The following is a 22,214-nucleotide window of genomic DNA, read 5'->3' as shown; positions in this document are numbered from 1 at the left end:
GTTGCTGTGCATATTTATTGGCGCTGTTTACTAAACAGACCAAAGTTAGCGAAACTCTGCTTTCTAATGTCGATAAGAAATACGTACTTTCGCAAGAAGCTTATTATCTTCTGCTCACGTTCGGCCGCAGCGCCCACGTAGGTAAAGACAAAATCAATATTGTGAGCATTATATTTATGCTTCATCTTCTCATCTGTACATACTCATCATCACGACTTGAGGCCATCGTTGTGGGGCTTTGGCTCGGGACAACAAAGAAGAGACTTGCGACCTAACCGTTATCAAGAAGAATCGTTGACCTCATCGTTGAACAAGAAGAACGTCCACGCATTTGAGCATCCAGCTCTGGCGTTCTGAATTCTAATGAGTTCCATCCCATGGCATGATGATGTACATACTTATGTACACGCTGATGATATAGCGTTTTTTTTATCGGCAAATGACATCCAAAAACTTTATCAAGTATTACAGACATACTTGTCTGCTATAGAAAGATGGCTTGATGCGATGCATCTCTGTCTCAACGTTAACAAATGCTCAGTGCTAGCGTTTCCATTAAAATACCCCATATATATTTCTCTCTCTTATCATCTAAATATTATCCCACAAGTAGAGGCAGTCAAGTATCTTGGGGTGATATATGACGGTTCACTGTCATGGAAGGCACACATTGACTATATTGCAACAAAAGGTATTCGTGCGGTTGGCTTGCTGCGTAGGCTGAGCAATAGTCGATCAGGAATGCGAAGAGCAACGCTTTCGACAATATACCGCATGTATGTTCGACCGGTATTGGAATTTGGATGCGTACTTTACTCTGGAGCTCCTGCATATAAACTTCGCCCACTTGTTCCTCTGGAGAGGCAGGCCTTACGACAATGTTTAGGGCTAATTTGTAGCAAATTAAGTTTTACATCTGGAAGCTAGGATACCATCTCTTGTTACGAGGTTTCGATTATTAGCTATGCAGTCATATTTAAGACTATATGAATCCCCTATAAGGCGTTCACAAACAGTTTTTATCTCCCAGCCGGACTTGTTTTTCGGCTTGTACTGGCCGCGATTTCACACACCACAAATTATTTTTATTCAAGCTCTCCTAGATCAATTAAACATACAAATTCGTGAGGTGATCCTGTTGTTTACAACACCAATTCCATTAAAATTCAGTATGATGATATTTTTCCTAAAAATGCAAAGCCATTATTTTACCGCATGCTAAGCTCAATCTTAAATAATTACTTTTTGCACGTTCCGATCGAGACAGTTATTGCCACTGACGCTTCTCAAAATGAAGAAAAGTGTGGAATTGGAATGTTTTCTTCTATTCTTGATTGGTCGTTCTCTCTTCGCCTCCCAGACTTCGTACCGATCTTTCTAGCGGAATTTTTAGCTGTCATTCTAGCCCTCCGTAAACTCAATACATCAACACGTTCCACAGTGATCGTGACGGACCCTTTATCTCTGTGCTCCTCCCTCACAGCTTCCGATAATTCCCCGGTTTTGCGAACTTTCAGATCGTTAGTGCCCCCTCACTTAGCTTTGATTAGATTGGTGTGGGTACCAGGGCATAAGGGGCTATTTCTAAACGAAATGGCAGATTCGTTGACGAAAGCGCCCCTGAATGGCCCGGTAATTCATATCCTACCGATTTCAGCTTTCATCATAGGGGCTAGATTTCGGAGAAAAATGATGCTGCGTGAATTTCACGCCCCTTCTTTAACAAGCTCCTCAGATTTTACGCACTTGTCGCATTATTGTAATAGCAAACTCTGTTAAACGCGATCACTTGAAGTCGCAATCGCTAGACTACGGTGCAGAATTCCATTTCTAAATTTTTACCTACACAGAGCTGGTCTGGTTCCCTCACCTAACGGTCCGGTCCCTCTTGTGGACAACATGAAACATTAGATCATTTTCTCATTGTCTGTCAAAGATATTCTGAATTGCGAAAAAGAACCTTAGAAACACCGTTCCGCCTTCTTAGATTAGAATTAAATGTTCAAAATTTACTATCATTGGGGGCCTCTACCCTTGGGCACAGCGACGGGAAGGTTGTAGATGCCATCCAGAATTACATTAGAGGGTCAAAAATATTTAGATGAAAAAATCAGGGCTTAGGGTTCCGAAATATTTTTACAAATTTAATGACTAGTTATGTACTTCTTTTTTTTAGTCATCATTTATTGCTTTATTCTATTCAAGTCATTTGACATATTCTAATTATTCTTTCTCGGATGCGTATATATTCCCACATTTATGTTTGCATTATTTTATACATCTTCTTTCTCATTGTTATTTCAAACTACCCGGTTCTTGACCAATCCCCCAGAGTGGGTATGTGCCAGTAACTCCAAGGCTCTACCTCTACCTCTAGCGTTCGCTGCGGCTCCTGTCTCTTGGCCTGGTTTTGGGTGATATTAGGCTTTACTAATCTTATTTATTGAGGTATCACTTACTCTAACCTCAGCTTCATCCTAGGCTGATGTCCAAAAACTCCCCCGGCGGGGATTTTTCCCCTTGGACGGCCTCTACTCCAACGGATGAATTACCTCTAGATTTATTTTTCCGCAGGGATGTGAGCAGCATCCCGGTGGCTCTGGTTCCTTCAAATGGAAGCTCTGTAGGTCTGACCAACGCCCAGGCGATCCAGAAAGCTCTGCAGGCTGCTACATTTTCATACCAGACCATCACATAAGTGAGGCAGCTCGGCCGCGGAGGTATCGTGTGTCGATCGCCAGACCAATCTTGTGTCACGGATTTGCTTAAGTGTTCATCTTTCGCGTCATTACCGGTGAGTGCCTACATCCCTGCTCACCTCGCCTGCACTAAGGGAATAGTCAGAGGTGTCGATGCTGATCTTTCTCCCGCTGAAACACTAGAGAGGTGGCCTGGGACTGGAGTAATTGCTATTTACCGATGCAATCGAGTGATAGACAATAAGCGGGTCCCAACAGAATCGGTGATTGCAACTTTTGCTGGAACTTCCTGCCCATCAGAACTAAAGGTGTGGCCCCTTGTGTTCAGAGTTGAACCCCTGGCATCGCGTCCGCTTCAATGCCGTAATTGCTGGCGATACGGCCATAGCATGGCAGGGTGTAAGTGAAGACAACATTGTTGCGCATGTGGGGAAGAATGCTCTCAAAGTGATTGTAGTACCCTAGAAGAGAGATGCTGTCTCTGTGATGGAAATCATCCAGCCGATTATTCTAACTGTTCTGTTAGGGCTCAAAAATTACAGGTGATTGAAATAATAGACCGTCGACGCTGCTCTAGGATGGAGGCAATAAACATTGTGAAAGAAAGGGCATCTAGCTATGCGGGGATTATAGGCAGACAAAATCTTACCATGGACCTATCAATGACTGCAACTATAGAGGCCGCTGTGGAAAAGGCAGTTTCAAAAGCGGTTGGCAATGAGCCTGGGTGAATGTATCTCACAGGCCATCTCTAGTCATTTGTCGCATTTGATGCAAACTACCTGCCCAACTCCTGTGACAACGCAAACAGTTGAGCCTAAGCACCAAGCTAGTCATAAAAGCTCAGATACCAATCCTTCCAATGATGATATTGAACCTTCGACTTCCTCTTCCACGGGCCCTACAACTGGTAATCTGATTAACACAGATTTGGAGATGACAGAGGTGGAACAAAATACTCGAGCATATAAAAGAACCATGTCTTCTATCAATGAAGACTCTTCCCCCGGATCTCACTCAAAAGGTAAAAAAAGTCAGGCCAGTGCTGTGCTAAAGCAAAGCATTCTACAAAAGGCAGTTTCGGCTGCTGCACTTTCCAAAACATAGGATCGCTAAAAGTGCTTCGGTGGAACTGCCGCTTTTTATACTCTGCTTCAGTAGATTTATCTTGTCTAACTTCTCAACCTAATCCTGATTTAATTATGTTCCAAGAAACGTGGATAAATCCTGCGAAATGTTTTCAAATAAAATTCTACAGATCATTTCGTTTAGACCGTCATACAAGAGGTGGCGGATTAATTATATTCATTTCATCTAAAATTTGCCATAAGGCTCAAATTTCATTTCAACTTTCTACTCCAGAGTGTGAAATCCTAGTGATAGAGCTAGTCCTTCCTGGATGTTGTCCCTTTACCGTAGTTAATGCATATTTTCCATCTGGCATACAGGACATTAGCACACTGTATAGTGTTATTAACTCTTGTGGACGTGACATTCTAATCGCGGGTGATTTCAATTCTCACCATATCTCATGGGGTTTAAGAACAGATTTGTGCGGCACCCGATTATGGAACTGGTCGTTGGACAATCGGTTAACGTGTGTTAACTCCGGATCTATTACGTTTGTGCGAGGTCGATCTTACTCTTCAATAGATCTTACATTCTGTGGCCCAAGTCTCTCCGTAACTTCTTGGTCGACTATTGAGTGTTCGACAAGCAGTGATCACCTTCCAATACTATTTGAATTTGCCCGTCCTGTAACATTTATGAGTGACCATGTTCGAACTTTCATAAACTACGACATTTTTAAAAAATGCTTACGAAATGTTCGTTCATCTCTGTCTGATGCGCCTACAGAACAAAAAACCATGATTTTCTGTTCCGCTTTGCAAAGCTCTCGAAAAAAGGCTCAATTTTAGATTAGATTGAATAAAGAAAATTCTTACAGCCCTTGGTGGAATGAATAAAGCACCCGAGACTACAGAAAGAGAAAAGCTGCTTGGAAAAAATTATTACATAACCAGTCCTCAAAATTGGAGTGACTATAAATTTTTTCGAGCAGTCTTTAAACATACAGTTTCTAAAGCCAAATATGAATTCGACTGTAAGCATTTTGATCTCTTGTCTAACAATAAAAATAAGCGCGCATTGTTCCGTTTTCTCCACAGTAGAAAAGTTCTTCCGTGTCAAATTAATATTGACTCTATAATCTTAAGTAGCGATGAAATAAAGCAATCACTAGAAGAAATGGCGAAGGGATTAGAGATTAGATTTTCTTCCATATTGCCAAGTTGTTCTCGCCTACGAAGGGCATCAGATGATTTTACAGAAATCTCTGTGTTAGAATTGGCTGAAATTGTGCAGTGGCTTCCAGATTCAGCTCCCGGTGTGGATGGGGTAACATCTGCTATGATCAGAATTTTATTTAAGCAAGCTTATGATGACCTTTTAGCAGTTGTAAATTACTCAATTCGGTTTTAATGGATTCCGTCTGCATGGAAAATCGCTAAAATCATCCCAATTCTTAAAAGTCATGGGGAAGGATATACAATAGATAACATTAGACCAATTGCGCTAACTTCAAATTTGGTTAAATTAATTGAAAAAATTCTGTATGCCCGTATGATTAAATTTATACAGAACAAAGACTTGCTTATCCACTGCCAAATTGGATTCCGACCATCATGTTACATTTGGCATGCTCACGTGGACTTATAAAGTGGAATAAAATTAGCACGTCGACGGAGGCAAATAGGTGCTCTCGTGACATTAGACATTTCCAAAGCATACGACAGCATAGAACACTTAATTGTATTAGATATATTGCGAAATCTAGAGATTCCAAATTATTTTTCAAACTGGATTGATTAATTTTTAAATGGAAGAACATTTTACTGCTCTCTAAGAGGCTTTTCCTCGAGTATATATAATCAATCACGTGATGATCCTCAAGGAGCTGTCACTTCACCATTACTTTTTAATATTCTGATGTGTTCCATTCCTCTTCATCAAGATGTACAAACATACGTATACGCAGATGACATTGCTTTCTTCGCATCAGACAGTGATATCCACTCTTTATATTATCGACTACAGAACTACCTCTACGCCATAGAAACCTGGTTAAACAAAATTCGCCTTTCACTTAACGTTAGAAAATGCTCGATATTGGTTGTCCCTCTTAACAATCCCGTTAACATATCGCTATCCTATCGCCTCGAGACTATACCTCAAGTGGATATCTGTGAAATATTTAGGTGTAGTATATGACGGTTCCCTCAGCTGGCTCGGCCATATTGACCATATAGTTAAAAAAGGAGTGAGAGCCGTTGGTATGCTTCGTAAGCTGTGCAACAGTCGGTCCGGAATGCGGAGAGATCCACTTTTAATGATATATAAAATGTATGTGCGGCCCATTTTAGAATTTGGATGTGTATTATTTTCTGGTGCGCCAGCTTTTAAATTACGTCCCCTTGTTCTGCTTGAGCGGGAAGCCCTACGACTGTGTTGTGAATTACCGAAATGTGTTGCCAATAACATGCTACACCAAGAAGTCAGGTTACCCTCAATATTGTGTAGATTTCGTTTACTGACGGTGCAAACAGTCTTAAAATAGTATGAATCCCCTATTACAAGATTATAATACATATTCATTTGCCAGCCCGCACTATTCTTCGGAGTACACTGGCCTCGTTTTCATACACCACAGGTGGTCTTCGTACAAACATTATTCAATCTCTTAAATTTACGTATCTGGGAGGTGCCCCGTACTTGTGATGTGCGAGAAAACCTACAAATCATATATGATGACATCTACCCAAACAACGCAAAACTTCTTTCTTATAATATATTGAACAACCTATTACAAGACCATTTATTGAGCTTATCTATAAGTACGGTCATTGCGACAGACGCCTCACAGTGTGAAAAAAATCAGGAATTGGCATTTTCTCTCCTGGTCTAGATTGGTCATTCGCAATCAGGATTCCGGACTTCTTTTCCGTATTTCTGGCTGAATTTCTAGCTGTAGTTCTAGCCCTACGCAACCTAAATTCATCAATATCGGCGGTAGTAATAATAACAGATTCTTTATCTTTATGTTCCTCGCTCACAGCAAATAGTGTCTCTCACCTTTTACGTACATTTCATTTTCGAGTGCCTGCCCACATAAATTTAATTAAATTGCTTTGGGTGCCTGGACATAAAGGATTAGTTATGAACGAAATGCCTGACAGTCTCGCGAGAGCGGCCCTCAGTGACCCTGTATTGCGATTACTTCCTACAATAGCTTACCTAACGACTACTAGATTCAGCAGATATTCAATTATTCAAGACTTTTTGAACCCATCTGTAGCTAATTTCTCAGAATATCGACACCTCCTATTCCCTTGGCCCAAAAATTCCTTTCACACCAGAAAAACTGAAGTCATCGTTACCCGATTACGTTGTCGAGTACCAATATTAAACTTCTTTCGTCACAGGGCTGTTCTGGTGCCCTCCCCTCTGTGCCCATTCTGCGGAGAAGATGAAACAATAGATCAATTTTTCATATTCTGCCGCTTTTTTCTTCTTTAACGAAAAATATTCTAGAATCAAGATTTACACAGCTTGGTTTAAGCTTTTCTATTCTAAATATCCTTTCTTTAGGAACCTCCGCTCTTGGCAAGTGCCACAGGGATATTTGCTCAGCCGTGGATGAATTTATAAGTGCTTCAAATAGATTTTCTTGAATTCTTAAATATTTTATTTTTGTTCATTTTCTCCATTTTTGTTCAGCTTTACCAATTTTAGTATTAAAAGGTTGCCTAATTCCATACAAATCTTGGCCAATCCCCCGCAGTGGTTATGCACCATCAGATAAGGCACACTATACCATACCATACCAACCGTTGTCTCGCAAGTGGTGGAAGTGCTGTCCGGTCCTTCAGTCCTCTCGCTCTACCGGTCCTTGCCTAACTTCACCTAGAACACCTCCCTGGAGTTCCGTTCGGGTCGCCGCCTATACCAACAGCGGTTGGTGATGTCGCAAGATCAGCAGCCCAACGTGGCAGCACCCGTAGCAGCCCCGGCTGCTATCCCTGCTTCGGCGGTTACCACCCCTAAAAAAAACGACGTTCGCTGGACTTCGCGCAGACGACGTTGAGGAATGGCTGGACCAGTATGACCGCGTGAGTACCGTAAATCGTTGGGATGATTCTTTCAAACTTACCCACGTCGCATTCTATCTCACGGTTGTCGCAAAGACTTGGTTCTTTAACCATGTCTTTGCGACACCCGTCGGCCTCAAAAAACGTCATTAGGGAATGTCATTAACGATTGCATGCCATTTTTTGTGCCCGTGTGGACGAGGTGTTACTCTCTAAGACAAAGGCAGATGTCTCCATCAGCTGATGTCATTCTTGACAGATATGTGGAAAGGAGCGTGAAAACTGCTGGGAAAGCTTTTTAACAATGGCATCAGTTTCAGAATCTTCTGCTGAGCCCACTATCCGAAAATCTTAACTAAAAATAACAAAAAATATTAGGCGAGGAAATAATATCATAGAAAGAACAGAAAGAGTCATAAGCTTGCACAATCGCTAAGTCGAAAAAAAAAAAACGCACGACGTGCACACTATATACACCATCATCAGCCTATTTTTGTGTCTACTGCAGGACGAAGACCGTTCCCCGCGATATCCAGTTACACCTGTCTTGCGCTAACTGCTTCCACCTTACGCCTGTAGATTTGCTAATTGCATCAACCCCATCCCCCCCCCCCCCCGCAAAATTTCCGCCGTGCTCGACTGCGTTTCACTTACCTTGGGACGCATGCTCTAGCTCTAATGGTCCACTGGTTTATAGTTGAGAAAGCGATCAACGTTCGCATAATATGGCACCGACAGAAGCACAAGCTATTATCACCACAGCAATGCTCATTTCAGAAAGCGTTGCTAAATATCCGCACAAAATTCCAGCAACCTTGATGTCATGAGTAAGAGGCACGCGGCCTGAGAGAAGAACAAGTGGACGATGTGAACGGAGCGTTCCGAACGGCACGAGGCCTTGAGGCGCGTGCCCGAGGCGTAATAGAGGGGTGAAGAGACGCTGAGCTGTGATTATCGACGTGGTTCTGGGCCAGGAAGGTCGCATCATCAGCTCCGCACTGGCGACGGGAGACTTGGAGGTTCGGCCGAATCCGTGACGCCGGCAGTCCGAGGGGCAGCCGTCGACCTCGGAGACGTTCGAGGGAGGCTACTTGGATCAGCTGCGCTATCACACGGCAGGGCCGGGCACTCCAGAGAGGATCCCCCTTCTCTGGCAGACCAGCGCGTTCGAAATTCCCCGGGGCGCCACGTCGGACACTCACGCAGAAGTTGCGGCGTACCGCGGAGTTAGGCCTAATCATGTGGGCCTAGCTTGCCACGTCACCGACGGAGTTCCGGGACACCGGCATATGAGACGACAAGTTGACGGCCGACGTCAAGGCGGCAACGATTATGCGACAGTTGGCAAGAGCAACAACATTGAGAAATCCAACAAGATTCCGACCGGGAAATACGTTCAAGAACGACGAACTTAGTAAGAGCAGTCCTTTCTTGTAGCGCCGCAGTCTGAGGCTAGTGTTGCCTGACTTTCGCGGAGCAACGCCACGGACTAACGTTGGCGGAAATAAGGACATCATTAGCGATTATTTTTAGGTTGTATATTGGTAGTATTTATTCATTGTGTGTTAGAGTGAGCGTTGCTAAATATCCGCCAAAATTCCAGCAACCATGAACACTTCTATAGCTTAAATATATTTTTATATTGTAGTAACGCATTCCATTCTCTCAAACATCCCCTACTTTAGACAATTACCATGCTATGTCATTAGAGACACCACCCCTAAGCCTTCTCCAAAGGTATTTATCGAACCAGCAACTATTTGTCACTATTAATTGTGTCATAAAAGTCAAGTTACTTTTGGTTTGCTACAGGGTCCTATACTCTTTATCTAATGTAGAAAGATATTGCTATAATTCCTCGAACACCTCAAATGATTGTTTTTGATGTAATTTTCGCTTCATCAAATTGTCACTAACTGCGAACGCGCAGCTGAAGAGTTATCTGAGTGACGTGGCGCTCATGGTTAGTTTTAAGTGTATCTAAAAACAAGCATTAACAAGCCATCTAACGTGTCCTAAACATTTTTGTTTATTGGTAAATTGTGGAGCACGTTTCTGTCAGTAGTGTTTCATGAAAACATCAATGGATGTCACACATTAATGACTTTACATGTAAAACAGCACAGTGGGATAGGAACAATTATCAGGCATGTGTGCAATGAATTTAAAAAACAGCTTTATTCATGCACCATTCATTTCCAATTAAAGTATTGTTTATTCGTGTGAGACGTATCAACTGCAGCTGCATTCACACCAGCCTGTACCTACTGTTGAAGGTCATTCCGAGAGGCGGCGACAGGGAGAACAGAAGAAAGGAACAAGAAGGGACAGCGCGAGCAATAGAATAAAAAAGGTTGGTCTAGAGTTCGGTCTTTATTCGCCACACATACTGCAAAAAAGAAATGCCTCGAATAATCGAATTACACTATGTGTACGCCAAGAAAGTGCGTCAACAACAATTGCTTTCATAAAGTAATACTATACCTAAATGTGTCGCATAACTGTTTTGATTGGAATCATGCTCCAAGTAAATTTGACTAACGGTTTCAACATGTTTTAGTAAAACGAGAGGAAGGTAGACGGTTGTTTCTACTTGGCCGGTGCTAGTACGTCGGTATATGTAGTGTGTGTACTCCTTTGATTGTTTTTCACAGCGCGTTGCATCAGGCATAATCTTCAAGTGCCTGGATGAGTGCTTTTCATGCCTGCTAGATATGAAATAGACGTTGGTCTCATATGTAATGTTCCTGCAGCGAGTTTTCGCGTGGAGTCCATCATCTGTAAACTTGATAAAACTCACTAAAGAACTGACAATTCGTAATCTATTCTGCAGCTCTATGCTTTTCATGATTCTGAATGTGCAAGAAATGCGGTGAAAGTACGTTTTCAGTCAATATAATTTATTGGAGTCTGAAGGGGATGCTTCACAATTCTTTGAGTGCCGCGGAATCTTATCTGTTCAAACTTTATATCCCCTGTAACTGCGAATCATTTTTTTTCCAATGTGTTCTGACGGTATCCCGTTACCAATTTAGGTATCGAAGTTTCCGAAAGCCGACAGGACTATGGAAAACTGCTGGAGTGGCAAATTTCAAACCTCCTTAATACCTATTGTAGCAATACAAATTTATTAGATGAATCGACATCCTTGGTTTCTCTTAGAAAACGTACAACACTACGGTTTCTTGTGAGACAATAGCCTTTTTGAAAATATTCTGTTGATCAATTCCGTTTGTCCGTACCCACTTCGTATATTCTACGTTTTTTGCGGATTATTTATACGGTTACTACTGTATTCTATCGTGTTCAGTTTACACTGTAATTATGTGGTGTATAGAATGTCTTTAGTTAAATTTTCTCCCGCATTTCTACTTTATACTCAACTATGTTTGACGGAAAGTAAGACTATTGTACTGCATGCGCGGTGGCTCCGAGGGCCATTCAGGCGAATGTCACTCATAGTGTCGCCTTTAGCCACCTCATATAGTGCTGTAACTTGTAACTACATAAGGTATAATTATAAAAAAAATAAACAATGAGAAAAGCCCGCAGTGATGTACAATTTCTTATGCGGAGTATCTATTTGTATTTTGATGACTAGAAAGTGGCATGGAAAAAAATTATCCGTCGAGCCGGATTCGAACCAGCGACCTATGGATGACCGCGTCGGGCAAACCTCTACAGTCCACCGCTCTACCAACTGAGCTATCGACGGAACAGAAGGTCGGCTCTGGAGGGAGACCTTGAGAATTGCGTGAGTGAAAGACCCACTTAGCGGTGGCGGGCCGCAGCATCCATCCTTGTTGAGAAACTGGTTCGGCAGCCACGCGGCAGCTATCGTCACACGAACGCAGAGCTGACTGAGTGTCGGCTGGCGCCTCGCGTTGCCCAGGTGTTTAGAACTTCTGATTAGCAATCAGAAGTGAAGCTCACATTTAGAATGAAGAGGAGCGGCCCCTAGAGCTTGCTGTGTGATGCGCTTCCGCCACTGTTTCAACGGTGGCGGCCGCAGAAGGCTCACTGACACAAAGCATTGTTTGACCTCACCCGCGTTGGCAGGAGCAAATATAAACTCGCGACTGCATCGGTATCTGTGGTCACCTCACACCAGTAATACCACCCAATGTGTCAATCACGTTTAAAATTATTCCACAGTGGGCGTAACCTGCAGTGATGTATGAAAACCAGGTGTCGATGCGATGGATGGCGTGCAGAAAGCTTCAGGATGCCTTGACGTCATACAGTTCTTGCATGACGTCACATAAGTGCGCCAATAGCATTAAAAGACAGGGCGCTGCGTGAACAGCGCAACTTCGCTGTATGGAAGCCGGGGTGCGCCTGCTGCACCGGTTGCATACCCTTCCGCATGCTTAGATATTCTTCAGAAGAGGTTCTTTTCATTCATTTTCTTTTTATTCCGATCGGCACTTCTACGCATCCGTGCTGAAAGAATGAATGTAAACGGCATATAGACTCTAAATTATCTGTCTCAAATATGGTTTACTTACTAATATAAAGTGTATAGTGATTTCTTCTGTTCAATAAACCGGTTAAGTTTTTTCTCTAAACGCACGTTCGCAATTAAATAATAAAATGCTGCAAGCACTCAAGCAACTTGAAGAGGAGCACATGATGCTCGTAAATAAGCGTAAACGTAATGCACGCCATGGTGGTATCTAAAAAATATGCCCCCCTTCTAGAGAGGTCATTGGCTCTAAATAAAAAAACAGTGGTTAAACAATTTTTCGGCAAACATGAATAGGTCGCCTTCACTGCTAATCAAGCAGTATGGCCAGAAAGAAATAAGCAAGCAGGAAGTGCTCAAATTGAACAGCTGTAAGCACTCCCGCTCGACATCTCCAGGTGACTGAAGGAAATGCAAATTTTACTGATACCTTATCTTAAACTAAATATATTCTGCTCTAATAATGCTTTGCGTGCTAAAAATTGTCTCGCACAACAAACTGGTATAGCCGGGAAAGTGGCGCACGCAAAGAGCCACTTTCAAAGGACGCTACATTCCTACTACTCTAACACCATAAAACCATGTCTGGCTGAGGCACTTGAGTTCTGAATTATCACCGCTGGCGCTCACCAAGGCAAATGTTGTAGTCATGCTCTCAAAACAACTGCAATATAACTCCGCCGGCAGATAATGTGATGACTTCCTATTCTAACAAAACCTTTTATGCTACTGTCACCCCATTCACATCATCTGCCTGTGAGAAATAAAACTAAAGATCCTGTAGCCACGACCTTGGGAGGAGAAGAGGCATAACCTGCTTCTTTCAAAGTGTTCCCTGAGCGCACGCTTTTCCAGGAGTATATATATATATATATATATATATATACCATTAACGACGATATGGCTTTAGGTACGCGTACAGCTGTGACTGACACGCAAATCATTGTTACTAGACCAAATCTAAAACATTGATTAAGCAAGGATTAAGCTAAAAGTCACACATCAGCTTGACAAAGAATTTTGCCCGGAGTACGAGGCAGGTGGGAGAAACAATTGCAGTTCACATATGTAAATGAAGACATGCCCACATGTGCAAGCAAGTGCATGGAAACGACAAACAGATTAAACTACAAAGCTGCCATGAGATACCAACATAACAAGAGAGAATAATAATACGGACGCGTTTCCCCATGAGGACCCGAAGTGCCGTCAACCAATGACGTGCACTGCACAAAACTACATCTAAATAGCTAGACGACACAGATGCACAGGGTTTCTTTTTTTTTACACAATCATTGGGTCCCCCAAAAAAGAGTATCATGCACGTTATTCTGCATAAAGGCCTACATTGCTGTAAAAAAAACTGCCATTTTTGACGCATATATCAGTCAGGAATGAGCCTGGCCAAATTAAAAGGTATGTAGCTTTTTTGACATTATGTTGGATCCTTGCAGTATAAACATGTAACTTTTATTTTTTAGATATCATAGGGAACTTTTCAGCAACTTTGCTGTTGCCAATTTTGGTTGTTTGAGGAACTTTTTTCAATAAACTTGTTTGAAGCAAGTAGCTTGCGCTGCAACAAGAGGACACCATCGGTATCCTTACAACTTCTATTTTATGCACGTTTTTTTACAATCGCATGTGAGTAAAATTTATTTTTTGTAAAACTTCACGCGACATTAGTAAGATCGTAGAGCAAGCTAAAATAATTAAACTTTACAAAACATTCGTCAGAGCTGGCACATATGTGCAATATAACGCATTGTTTCCATCAGTACATGCACCCGCGAACAATACATGTCCGCGGCGCATTAAAACAGAAAGCCCGTGCCCTGAATGTATGACAGCCCGTGTTTCTGGCTAACGCTACAGTGCCTTCCAGCATTTATGATTCTTTAACAGCGGATCTGTTTAAGTCGCCGTAAGTCCATGGTGCGTTAACAGAAAATGTGTGCCGATCCTGGCGGCCGATCCAGGCCCCTGTAAACTGGCGAAGCTGAGCCTGGCATAGTCTAGCTAAACATGGTTGGGACTACTTAATTCTGTAGTGTTTAGAAGCAACCAAGAACGAAAAAAAAAAACTATCAGGACAGGAAAGAGCGACGCTTTCTGTCCTGATCCTTTATTTTTTTCGTTCTTGGTTGCGTCTAAACACTACGGAATAAGATGAACCAACTAGCCCAACAACAAGTCCGGACTACTTAAGCTTAGTCATTCATCGATAGCCAATCGATAGCCAATCAATAGCTAATCAATAATCGATCAATAATCGATAAATTCCAGTAAAAATTATGGGGATGATTTGGTAGTGGTTAGCCTAGCCCACATACGTGGCCAATACCTTTCGATAGCCAATCGATAGCCAATCAATAGCTAATCGATAATTGATCCATAATTAATAAATTCCGGAAAATTCTGGGGATGACTTGGTAGTGCTTAGCCTAGTTATATTTGGTGGAAGTGTCGAACCTCGTCGCACTATCTAGAACGTGACGAATGAATTAGTTATATTCGGGCCTTAAATTCTCTGAATAGTGAGTGCAAGAATAGTATTCCGTGGAACACCAGATCGGTCTTGTAGAATTATTGGCGCACCTAGCCACCACCAGGACATTCTTTTACGATACAGGAGGCCTATAAAATGCACTGTAAAGAGCACATTCATGTTGGACACGCGCATGTGAACCTTCAGACAACGCTCATAAAAGGAGCAAGTGAACACGAAACAGACACGAGTACAAAATAGACGAAATGACGAGTGCTGATGCGATTAGTTCGCACGTGACTTCGGTCGATCATTCAGTGCAGAACGCGGAATACTACCTTGGTAGTGCGCCGCGCAGCAAAAAAAAAAAAAAAGGAACAGAAGAAAAAAAAACATCACAAGTCATTCGACTCTGTGAAGATGGATGACCAGTGAAGCTGTTTGGCACACGACAGAGAGCAGACGACTTGCGTTGTCTTCCATGGCGAGCCACTTGCGGCTGACCTCCTCGGGAACGATCTTCATCGGTGTTTACCTTCCGCCGCCACCGACTGCATTCTCTCACCTGTTCTCGCCGTCACTCTTCGTAATCGTGCTGTTCCTCGTGAGTGCGCACTATACGCGGCCTCCCCATTACCACGAGTCAAGAGTGAAATTAAAAATGGAGAACGGCACCTTGTTCTCCTTCCTCCATGCCGACAACGCGCGACGGTGCCGCCGCCCTGGGAGAGCGGAAGCAATCTAGGCACGTACGAGCTTGGAACGACAAAGAGATAGGGCGGTGTGAACGTAGACATGGCCGACACGGGTCGCACAGCAGTAAATATTTGAGAAACACTTAATATCTACCAGAGATTCTACGGATCTTTAAAATGGTGCCCATATTGCTGACTAATTTAATCAAAATGCATATTTAAGCGATGAGACGTATAAGGTATTGCATACAATGAAGCAATTTTGCATCAAATTCGGGAGCTGAGTTTTTGCGCATGCAGATCTGTGGACGGACACAAAAAATGCATAGAACCTTAGCCATACAGAGATTCGCTGTAAAAAAGAGGCGGTGCCCATGACATAAACGCGAGTGGTCCTTCGGCAACGATGTCGGACAAGGCACACAAGGAATTTCACTAGCGGGCGCTAGTAAGCAGGGGAAGTGTCCACACTTGCCGTGAAGCTGGCCTTTCGGCTACATGGCAACGCGACATTTTAATTTGTTCTATCTCCTCTAATAACGATGCCAATTTCAGAAATTCTTGTAATAAGCTCCCTATGCAGTGCAATGCAACTTAGTGTTACCCAAAATTTTCAATGAAGCTTGGTGAGGGGCCCTTTAACAACGAAGTTCACTTCAGCATCCGCGTAATCACAAAGAGAATGTTGAACAAATTTTGGCCTCAAACGGGTTTCAAAGTTTGTACTATGCCCTAGAACTGCGAAAAAAAAGAGCTTGAAATAGTTCGCTTTGAACAGACAGACTCCATTAACTTTCAAGCTGCAACGTGATTCAAAATACTGAAGTGTACTTGATGGACTAGTTCAAACAAGGAAGGTTCAAACACGTTCATTATGTATACATAGAAGGAAAGGTGTAATATTTTATATAGGTAAATTGGTCCAGATGGACCAATTGCGTTCATTAATAGCGAACTCCGACTTGATAGTTCCCTGAGTGGGTTGTAAAATTATTCAGTCCTATAGGTCGCCGTTCATAATTAGATATATTTACTCCGCATTTACAAGCTCTCCGCGTTGCTTGGTTGCATCCCCAAATGGTCTGAACTGGACAAATATTCTATCACTGTTGTTCCCAGAATACCATAACAGCCTGAAAGTGATCAGCATCTTCGCTTAGCGCAAAGTACATACAATTGTAAGCAATGATTACGGTTTTGCGTTTATGCGCAAAAGAGGTTTGTTCCTACCATCGGGTAATTCGATTTTTTAGAAGTACGCGCTATTCGGCAAGACAGCAGGACACCCAGCTGTCACGGTCAGGAATATCCGGGAAGGCGCGCAAAGAATATTTCGCTGTAAAGGTATGTCGATTTAGGTGCATGGTATAGATGGCTAGGCGGTAGAAGGTATTGCGGAGCTCTCTGATAAGGCGTCGCTAATAGTCCACAGCACAGCTTCGATACGTCTCAGGAAACAGTGCAAAGATAAGTGCACATCAAAGTAGGCACACACCCGAGAGTGTACTTCCGCTCCTAATGGCTCACCCGCCAGGTGCTTAGAATGCGAAACGAGATCCTTGCGGTAACCGGTCTTCGCTCCGTCAGCCCTCTCGATCCCTTTCTTTCGACCCAGTTTCACGTGCGAGGCGTTGTACACTATACTGTATTGAGTAGAAGCTCTGTTACACTACGATCGTGTCGGGGGTGTAGCTCAGATGGTAGAGCGCTCGCTTAGCATGCGAGAGGTACTGGGATCGATACCCAGCACCTCCACGGCTTTTTATTTTATTTTTTTATTATTGTTGGGTGATAAAACGAAATATATGAAGCTATCGGGTGTTCGGTACCTTTTCTTGCAATATATTGAGAATAAGAAATGAATTTTCCTCAGGCACATTTGATAACCGAGCTATTTTTTTTTCTCTATAAACACAGCCGTCGAGAAGGGCTGCTAGATTTAGGAGTTATTGGGGCAAAATGAATCTGATTCCGTATGGCCCTTTTGGGGAACAATTTACCGCAACATTGCATGCACCAGTCACTATACTAGAAAATCATGTCCGCTTTCACAATACTGTCACAGAAACATGACACAGTAACACCAAGATATTTCGGCCGCCTAAGAATCATTTATCACTTATAAAGTATTATTTTAAGATGTTTACCACGATATTTGGTACTTGCGGTTGGATGAGAACGGATCCTTTCTTGTTATATACGCGTACTTGACTTTCTTATACATCATATTTTCGTTACGATAAATTTTATATACGTGCTTTGTTGGCGATCGCCTGCTCATCACTAGGCACGGGTTTGATTCCCACACGGCTAAAAATGATAAAAATGATTTTGCAGCCCTTCATTACGGCGGTTGCGTGATGCGTATGCACTACATGATAAAGTATGCGCATATCCAAACTGGGCTCAAGGAGTGGCGGCCTATCTGGCGGATCAGCGCGCGCATGCGCATGCACTTGGAAATGAGCCAATCACAGCGAAAAGCTAACCAATACATTGCCTCTAAAATACAGACGAGGTCACCGAGGGGAGGATTGAGCAAATGAAGCACAACCCTAATATCGGACGGAACAAAAGATATCGACTCAATTCGGTTCAGCGTGCTCCGATTTCCTACCAGTTCAGTCCCGGTTCCATGAAATAAATCGTAAGATAACTCAAATCAAAGATAGAGAGAGATAAATTATAGCAAAGGCAGGGAAGCCAACCGGAAGACAACTTCGGTTTGCTACCCTACACGTCAAAGAAATCCGTATTCTACCCCGTACGCTCACAAACAAATGAGAAGTAATCATTGGCAAAGCTGACGAAATAGACTTGTTGCGCATACGCTGACGTTAGACAATATTTTGCAATTTTCACACCATCCACCATCCGAAGCTACTGTCTTACTTCAAGCATATAGTTTATCAAATATAATTAATCAAGTAACTCCATTGGGTTCTCTCGTGTTAGGCTCAGGTTCGGATTCTTGGAGCGACTAGTAATCATTTGAACATCTGGCGGATTGTTTACGAACGTAAATTATGAGCGCAGTCAGACAAAACACATGAGAAGAATATGTCAATGGTCAGAGCTTCAAATCTTGTACTGCCTATTTTCCATGAAAGTTTGGTCACCATCATTCTTCCCCCCCCCGCAGAGCAACTGGCAAGAAATGTACGGGCCGACCTCTCTGCCTTTCGTGTTAAATCATCTCTCTCGCTATTTGGCTCCGTGGTCGCCATCTTTGTTCATCGAGAGGGCATCCAATACGGCATAGAAAGCCTGATTTAGCCATCAGTGGGCGGTGTTTGCCGCGGTCCCAGCGCTCGTGCAAAGGCGCTGCATATTGGCCAGGCCTTGAAGCGATCCGAGGAAAGTATTCCTTGAGTCCAGGCAAGGCAGCAACGCGTTCGCTATATTTCACAAGAAAAGTGTAGTTCTTGGGGAACGATATGGGCCAAGAAACTTGACATCCTGCCAACAATGGTTCTTATAAAACATCGATTAAGATGTACAAGCTACAGCGAATAGGAAAAATAGCTGACAATAGAACGCCTAAGAAAAATTAGTGCCGTAAACTTAAATTGACTCGCTTTAGTTACAAATTTTAACTTTTTCTCTTAAGTGCAACAATCCTCATCAAATTGGTGCAGTTGTTGCCGCAAGCAACATCTGCAGATGTTCAGATAGGAGCTCTAGCAGCCTTCATTTGCTATATATATATATATATATATTATATAATTATATATATATAATATATATGCATTGGATCTTTCAATGGCAAAGCGCAGTTAGAAAGATGAGAAGCACATTCGCGGTTATCTTAGGTTTGTGACGCGAAGTTGTGCTTCTTATCTTATATACAGGGTGTTTCAGCGAACACTTGCAGAAATTCTTAAAGGTTGCCTGTGGCAGATAGCACAATTCTAGTCCGTACTGGTCTACTCGAAGAGGCGGACATTACTTGCACAAGAAATTGAAATGCACAATCGAATAATTAACAGAAATTCACTAATTAGGTTTTTGACTAATTACCTGATGGTCCTATTGCAAATTACAATGTGTAGACGTCGAGTTCGCAAGGGGGATCCAATTGGAATTAATTATCAGGATGACACCACTTGCCAGATATTTAATTCCCGAACTCTGCGGAGAAATGCATTGGCGTTCCAGTTAATTTTGTGCTTCGATGCATAAAGCGACGTTTATTACGAAACTAACTGTAACGCCATTGCATTTCTCCGCAAAATTCGGGAATTAATATCTCGAAACTGGTGTATTCCCGAGTATTCGTTCCAAGTGGATCCGCCTTGCGAACTCCACGGCTAAATTTATATATTGCAATAGGGGCCATCAGTTTATTCAAAAACTTATTACTACACTTAATATTATATATATATATAGATATATAATATTAAAGAAGTGCAGGCGCACGTAGAAACGCGAAACATTTTGATTTCGACGTTGCGGCCGGGTCCGTCTTCATCACACAGTGCATATATATATATATATATGTCAGATTCACTCAGACTCAAGCTAGTCCTCCAGGAAACGTCGTAATAACATTTGCCACAACGTCAGTGTATATATATATATATATATATATATATATATATTAATACACTGAAGCTTTCCTCGTCTTGTTAGCAGCCAGCTGTATGGTCTCAAAGGCATATCTCGCTCAGTAAAATTACAGTGACGTTTCACTTCGTGAACGTAGGAAAGCGTTATGGACGCCTCAAACACGCGCGGCGAGCACCGCGGCATCGAAGCAGAATAGATAGGAAAGGGCGCTAACGCGGCGATTCTCTTCCTCCAGGCGCCTTCCTCCTCCGGCGCTCGCTTCCCTCGCGGCGACAAACATAATTTCGCCTAGTCGACAGAGTGCGCATCTAGGCGTGCGCGTAAATGTTGGGCCGTGCAGTCGTGTCCGCTTTACGAAACGAACTTCTAATACGTGCTCCTGAACCAATGTAAACCTGAGAACAATTACCTGTTAACAAGTAGCATTAAAACCGAATATAGCTGTCCTGCCTTTCCGTATTGTGGCAACGCTGACAGTTACCACTCATTTACTTTAGTTACTGGCCTCTTATAATCGGAGTCAAACAGTGCTTCTGGTAAACAGTTCAAAGATCAAATGAAACCAGAATCTCTATTTCAGTGTTTGTTCAGTCCTCGTGCTACTGCCGGTGGTTTCAATAGACGAATGCGAAAATTGGGTGCTCTTTAACATACTATATGACAAAGCAATGTGTTACCCTAAATGCACGTAAATGTAGAAGTTATGTTCAAGATCGAATGGAACCAGTCGAACTCGATTTCAGTGTTTGTTCAGTCGTCATGCTACTGGCGGACTGTTTCAGTAGACGAATGCGAAAATTGGGTGCTCTTTAACATACGATACCTGAAAAAGCAAGGTTACCCGGGTAAATCAACGTAATTGAACTTATGTGTATCACGCGTTTGTTACATGCTTGTTCCACTACGAAAACATTTCTCTGCCCTTTTAATAAGTCGTTTTCATCTATTGTTCACGTTTATGCTGCATATATACATTGGAACTCGGTCGGTCGGTCGGTTGGTCCGCTGACGAACGAAACCGTGAAGAGCAACGCTCAGCTGATTCGTGACCGCGCCCGACATTCCAGTGAAAGTGTCAGCTGCACCAGCTCTTCGGATCTGTCAAACAGTGACGGCTATGATTCTAACGAATTCAATAGCCACGAATCGCCGTTCGCATTCGACCTGCCCCCCGAGAGCCAGTGCCCATCCACAATACATCGCGCTGCAACACGAAGACCAAACTAGAGTAGCCCTAACCACTGATTTTATACGTGCTACCTACTATTTTAGTTGCTTTACCCCTTCCTTCTCAGGGAAGCGCTTCGCATGCTCACTGTAAGATGTGGAGCACGCCTATCCGCATTTGTATCCCGCAAGAACGCCACTGACAGTCCAAAGCACTGACCGGTGCTTTGTTTACATCAGCAGATACAGCGACCACTCGTCGTTTGCTTGAGATATAGGCTAGCCGCTCATCGGTGACATCAATTAATGTCAGACATATCAAAACATGCAGATTTTGTGCATGTACGCAACGTTACATTACTCTGCGTCACACTGATATGAGCGACCACACACTTTCGAAAACAGCGAGCGGGAGACCGTAGTACGGAGCATTGTTATCTGCCTACTTATCATTCTTCGTATTCCTTCATACACACAATTAGTGTTCCGTAAAAGTTGACACAGATGCAAATTCCGCGTATGATCGTTCATTTAGAGACGCATAGTTTTCCTCGCGGGAACGCCGACACCATATTGACACCGTTGGCAGCTGAACGAGGCGTTGTTACACTGCTGTATCGAAGGGAACTCCGCTTGCTGCCCATTTCGTATACGAGGCAAACAGTACACCTCGGAAGCTCGATAATGATTCGCCTAACAATGGTAAATACACCCATGCGCGTACGTAGTCACATTTAATTTAGGTAAGCACCGGCGAGTGCGACTGGCCGCATTCGAGAACGGCAACGTAAGGACGTTGATTGCGCGCGTCGTGTCGTCGCTTCTAGCTTCTAGAGGTGCAGTGTACGAAATGGTGAATCCTTTATTTCAATCCGTATGGTCAAAACTGAACTACAGAAGTAGTTTTCTTCATCCTAATGGCTTAATTAGCTTCAATCAGTCGCTCAGGTCTGCCAGCAGCGACGTGATGGCTGAACCTCGGCT

At 42.9% G+C, this 22,214-nt stretch overlaps 2 non-coding genes across 2 annotated transcripts; one reads left to right on the top strand and one right to left on the bottom strand.

The window, feature by feature from the left end:
* Positions 1–11,469: 11,469 nt before the first annotated feature.
* On the bottom strand, positions 11,470–11,561 carry Trnay-gua (transfer RNA tyrosine (anticodon GUA)). The gene is given in 2 exon segments: positions 11,470–11,505; positions 11,525–11,561. It is a non-coding gene; the product is annotated as a tRNA-Tyr (tRNA).
* A 5,615-nt stretch (positions 11,562–17,176) lies between these two features.
* On the top strand, positions 17,177–17,249 carry Trnaa-agc (transfer RNA alanine (anticodon AGC)). Its single transcript has one exon. It is a non-coding gene; the product is annotated as a tRNA-Ala (tRNA).
* Positions 17,250–22,214: the final 4,965 nt, after the last annotated feature.

Source organism: Dermacentor silvarum, chromosome 8 (assembly GCF_013339745.2).
Source record: "Dermacentor silvarum isolate Dsil-2018 chromosome 8, BIME_Dsil_1.4, whole genome shotgun sequence".
Classification (NCBI taxonomy): domain Eukaryota; kingdom Metazoa; phylum Arthropoda; class Arachnida; order Ixodida; family Ixodidae; genus Dermacentor; species Dermacentor silvarum.
The sequence above is the reverse complement of the archived record's forward strand: the minus strand, read 5'-3'. Positions and strand labels throughout refer to the sequence as shown.